This window comes from Herpailurus yagouaroundi, unplaced genomic scaffold, assembly GCF_014898765.1.
Source record: "Herpailurus yagouaroundi ecotype Mexico unplaced genomic scaffold, PumYag 67641, whole genome shotgun sequence".
NCBI classification, from domain to species: Eukaryota; Metazoa; Chordata; class Mammalia; order Carnivora; family Felidae; genus Herpailurus; species Herpailurus yagouaroundi.
The window spans coordinates 2,071,159-2,076,912 of record NW_024420442.1 but is presented as its reverse complement, the minus strand read 5'-3'; the positions used below and the strand labels follow the sequence as shown (position 1 = coordinate 2,076,912).

Here is a 5,754-nt window from a genome sequence, read left to right as displayed (position 1 = left end):
TTTCTCAAAAATAAATACACATTTTTTAAAAAAATGGTTAAGAGGGTAAATTTTATAGTATGTGCTTTTTATCGCGATTAATTTTTCTAACATCGACTCCGTGCCCAACGTGGGGCTTGAACTCAATGACCCTGAGATCAGGAGTCACATGCTCTACCGACTGAGCCAGCCAGGCGCCCCTCACAAGTTTTTAATTTAAAAAATGGTTAATTTTATGTTATATGGAATTCAGCTAAATTAAAAAAAAACACCACCGCAAAAAAGGGGGGGGGGGATGGTAGACGAAACAAGATTAGCAAAAAGCCAGTAACGGTCGAAGCTGGGTGATGGGTACATGAGGATTCTGTATACGTACTATTCTTTCTGCTTTTGTGTACGTTGTAGATAAAATTTTCCAGAATTGAACACAGAGAGGGGCGCCTGGGTGACTCAGTCAGCTGACCATCCGACTGGTGATTTCGGCTCAGGTCACCATCTCAGGGTTCGTGGGATCCAGACCCACATCGTGGGGCACCATGCAGACAGTATGGTGCCTGCTCTGGGTTCTCTCTCTCCCTCCCTCTCTTTCCCTCCCCTGCTCATGCTGTCTCTCTCTCTCAAAATAAATAAGCATTGTAAATAATGGTTCTTTAAAAATAAATAAATAGATAAACAAGTAAAATAGAGAAAGCATGTTGATAAAATGGTAGCAATAAAATACATACTGTCTGTTTTCAGACATTTCCTTGGTCTAAAAGTTTAAAGTTAATTATACACTGGTAAATTGCTAGTATGTGCTAGTTTGGAGTGAACAATGGCATAAATAAGTAAGTAAGTAAGTAAGTAAGTAAATAAGTAACTGACAAGGAGGCCAGAGAGTGTTGGGAACAATGATGTCTAAGGGAACATATTCATATAGTTGTTCTTACGATGTGATAATCTGCCTTTTAAAATGGCGTGCTGTCGGGGCGCCTGGGTGGCTCAGTTGGTTAAGCGTCCGACTTCGGCTCAGGTCACAATCTCGCGGTCCGTGAGTTCGAACCCCGCGTCGGGCTCTGTGCTGACCACTGGGAGCCTGGAGCCTGTTTCAGATTCTGTGTCTCCCTCTCTCTCTGCCCCTCCCCCGTTCATGCTCTGTCTCTCTCTGTCTCAAAAATAAATAAATGTTAAAAAAATTTAAAAAAAAATGGCGTGCTGTGCCCAAGAACTGCTGAAAGCTTGTAAAAGATCACCAGGAGAATGAAAACATGATAGTCAGGGAATTAATGCATAGGAGGCATTTACCACCTAAACGTCACACTGAAATTCATTGTCCTCCCCAGTGACTGCATTTTCTGTGACATTCAGAAATACTTATTAAATGCATGCACCATCAGGGCCTCCCTACTGAGCAATTCTAGAGAAGGCCAATCACATCCTAGACTATTCGAATGGCTCCCTGCCACCGCCCCCCCCCCAGAAGTGTGGGGACAGTCTATTTAGCAAGTGGCCTTGTGCTGGATAAACTCATCCTCCTCGCTCCCCAGAGATACTTGGGTTGAGAGAAAAGTTACGAACAAGCAAATAAATAAACAAAATAAACCAAAACCAGACTCTTACAGGCCTCATAAGGCCTGAGTCTCACAAAAACGAGTGTAAACAATTAGAGGCTTTGATTTCTCAAAACTCAGAAGCTGAATTATCTAGAGTGAAATCATAATGGTTTCTGAAACCGCTGAATTAAAGAGTAGCTGTATGTTGTCGAGCAAGGTGTTTGTGTTCCTCTCTCTTCCCCAATGAATCTATTCAGAATGGTTCCTTCAGAATAAGCTACAATTTAAAAAAAATATATATGAGGTGATGGTTACATGTATATACAGATATATTAATATATATATAACAAGTGTGCTTTATTATTTATAAATGTAGCTTAATAAAGTTGAATGTGTGCATATATATATATACAAAATATATTTATATACTATATATGTGTGTATAAACACTATATATATTCACTATATACATAGATGATAGATGATAGATAGATAGAGGATAGGTAGAGATATTCGTGTGTGTGTGTGTGTGTGTGTATGTGTGTGTGTGTGAATGTTGGCATGCCTGAAGGCTCAGTCTTTGGACTTCTTTAGCTATTCTTGCATCCCTTGATGATCTGTCTTGTTTTTTTCAATGTTTATTTATTTATTTTGAGAGAGGCAGAGAGTGATCAGGGGAGGGGCAGAGAGAGAGAGAGAGAGAGAGAGAGAGAGAGAGAGAATCTCAAGCAGGCTCCTCACTGTCAACACAGAGCCCAACGGAAAGATCAGGACTTGAGCCGAAATCAAGAATCACATGCTTAACCGGCTGAGCCACCCAGGCACCCCTCCTTGATGGTCTATCTTATCCAGTGTTCATGACTTTATATTCCATCTGTACTAGCACTGTCCAATAGAAATATAATGTGAGCCTCATATATCATTTAAATTCGATTAGCCAAGGGGCACCTGGCTAGCTCAGGCAGTAGAGCATATGACTCCTGATCGCGGGGTTGTAAGTTCGAGCCCCACATTGGTATAGGGATTATGTAAAAATAAAATCTTTAGGGGCGCCTGGGTGGCTCAGTTGGTTAAGCATCCGACTTTTGACTCAGTCATGATTTCACGGTTCGTGAGTTGCAGCCTCACGTCGGGCTCTGTGCGGACAGCTCAGAGCCTGGAGCCTGCTTCGGATTCTGCGTGTCCCTCTCTCTCTGCCCCTTCCCTGCTCACACTCTCTCTCTCTCTTAAAAATAAATAAATGTTCTTTAAAAGTTAAAAAAAATCTTCTACTAGACATGATCAAAAATTTAAAAAAAAACCACAACAGGTGAAAATAATTTTCTTTAAGATTTTTTTAAAAGTAAGCTAGCTCTACACCCAGCGTGGATCTTAAACTCACAACCCCGAGATCGAGAGTCACATGCTCTACCGACCGAGCCAGGGAAGCACCCCTCGATGCATTTTCTTTAACCCAATACAGGTTGTGCCCACTGTGTTAGAGGAGAACATTGCCCTAAGTGAGATTTGTCATAAGCCAAAATGGCATATAGCAAAGAAGCAATTACCATTAATTTATACGGAAAAAGGTTTGAGTGTTCCCAGACCTCAAAACAACCCGTCTTGGGCTTTTGTGATACCGTAGAACACATTTTGCTAATGGATGCACAAAATAAGTGGAGACAGAGCACAGATTCTCACAGACACAGCTCAAAGCTACGGCTGCTGAGATGCCCAGATGCCGAGTGCTTTCCCAGGGAAGGGGCTTGGTGGGGCCACTCTCACGGTTTGGGGTGCACTGCCCTGATAACAGCTCACTGCCAAGCAAACGCAGTGTTCACCCTTTTTGCCTTGTCTGGTAAAAGTGAAAATCCTTGGACTTCTTTCAGTTAGCGAAAGCAGGTCCCAACGCAGGTTTTTAGTAAAAGCCAAGCGGCGGGACGCGACCTTTCGAAAGGCAAGGGAAAGCCCTCCATCCAAAATGCAATTTCAACATGTGATTAATATAAAGTAAATATTCCTGAGATATTTTACTTTCGTTTTTTTCTGTGTTGTCTTCGAAGTCCAGTGTGCGTACGGGGCGCCTGGGGGGCTCGGTGGGTTAAGTGTCAGACTTGATATCGGCTCATGTTGCGATCCTGCAGTTCGTGGCATCGAGCCCCACGCTGGGCTCTGCGTGGGCAGCGTGGAGCCTGCTTGGGATCCTTTCTCTCTCTCTCTCTCTCTCTCTCTCTGCCCCTCCCGACTTGTACCGTCTCTGTGTCTCTCAAAATAAATAAATAAACTTAAAAAAAAAAAAGAACAAATCTAGTGTGTGTTTTATACTTAACGGCCCCTCTCAGTTCGGATTGGCCAGGTTCCAAGTGTTCAATGGCCACGTGTACAGATCTGTAACCTGACAGCTTCCAAACTTACTTCCCCAGCTCAGGTCTCCCCCCGAATTACAGTTCCATTTTTCCAGTTGTTCACACCCCAAACCTCCTCTCTTTCTCTTACATGGCTCCAACCTGGTGGCTTCAAATCCTGGTGGCTCTACCTTCCCATTACCGGGCCATTTCTCACCACCGTGACTACCAATACGCCGGTCCAAAGCACCGTCATCTCCTACTAGGGAATGCGTCAGCTTCCTGAATGGTCTCCCCGCTGGTAGCCTTGGCTCCTTCAGATTGTTCACACCCCAGCAGCCAGGATGGCCCTGTTACGGTTGACCCTTGAATGGCACGGAGGAGAGGGGAGCCAACCCCCACAAAGTTGAAAATCATGTGACCTTTGACTCCCCCAAAACTTAACTACCAATGGCCTACTGTTGACTACAAGCCTGACGGACGGCATAAAGAGTCGATTAACACACATGCTGTATGTTATATGTATTACGTACTGTGTTCTTACAAAGAAGTAAGCCACAGAAAAGGAAATGTTGGGGCGCCCAGGTGACTCAGTTGGTTGAAGCTCCAACTCTTGATTTCGGCTCAGGTCATGATCTCCTGGTTTGTGGCTTCGAGCCCCAAGCTGGGCTCCTCGCTGACAGTGCAGAGACTACTTGGAATTCTCTCTCTCTCTCTCTCTCTCTCTCTCAAAACAAAATATCTACCCCCAAAACCAAGAGCACACTGTATACACTGTATTTTAGCCAACTTGACAGTAAATTATATTTAAAAAGTAAAAATTAATAAATAAAATAAAATACAATTGCACCCACCTCCACCTCCAGATTCCTTCTTTTTTCCCCTTCCCTGTTTGATATTCTCCCTGAAGTACTTATTACCTACATCTGTTGTTTGTCTCTCCCCCGTAGATTATAAACTCTGTGCCAGCAGGGGCGCCTGGGTGGCTCAGTATGTTAAGTGTCCGACTTCGGCTCAGGTCATGATCTCCCGATCTGTGGGTTTGAGCCCCACGTCGGGATCTGTGCCGACAGCTCAGAGCCTGGAGCCTGCTTCAGTTTCTGTGTCTCCCTCTTTCTCTGCCCCTCCCCTGCTCATGCTCTGTCTCTCTCTCTCTCTCTCTCTCTCTCTCTCTCTCTGAAAGATAGATGAACATTAAAATTTTTAAAAAAATTTTTTAAAGAGTCAGACGCTTAACTGACTGAGCCATCCAGGTACCCCATATATATTTTTTAAGATTTTAAAAAAGTAATCTCTACACCCAACGTGGGGCTCAAACTTACAACCCCGAGATCAAGAGTTGCACGTTGCACCGACTGAGCCAGCCAAGCATCACACACTGTTCTTGTTTTTAAACAAGATTTAAAAATTCTTTTTATTTAAAATTTTTTTTAATTAAAAAAAATCTTTTTGATGGAGAGAGAGGGGCTGGAAGTGAGCAAGGGGCAGAGAGACTATCCCAGGAAGGGCAGAGGGAGAGAGAGAGAAAGAGAAGCGGGGCTCACCCAAAGTGGGGCTCATGCTTTCCCAAAGCGGGGCGCGAGCTCACCCAGTGTGGTACTCGAACTCACGAACCGTAAGATCATGACCCGAGCCAAAGTCAAATGCTTAACAGCCAAGCCACTCAGGCGCCCTAATGTAAACATTTTTGAACATTGACTTTTATGTCACATTTTATAACAAAACTTAATAAAAATCTCTGAGCTTAATATATTTTGTTTTTCATAAATTAAAAATAAAGGCACCTGGTCGGCTCAGTCGGTAGAGCACGTAACTCTTGATCTCAGGGTTGTGAGTTTGAGCCCCATGTCGGATGTGGAGATCAAATTTTTTGAGAGAGAGAGAGAGAGAGGCAGAGAGAGAAAGGGACAGAAGATCTG

At 43.7% G+C, this 5,754-nt stretch overlaps 1 non-coding gene across 1 annotated transcript; it reads right to left on the bottom strand.

The window, feature by feature from the left end:
- Positions 1-101: 101 nt before the first annotated feature.
- Positions 102-175, bottom strand: TRNAR-CCU (transfer RNA arginine (anticodon CCU)). Its single transcript has one exon. It is a non-coding gene; the product is annotated as a tRNA-Arg (tRNA).
- Positions 176-5,754: the final 5,579 nt, after the last annotated feature.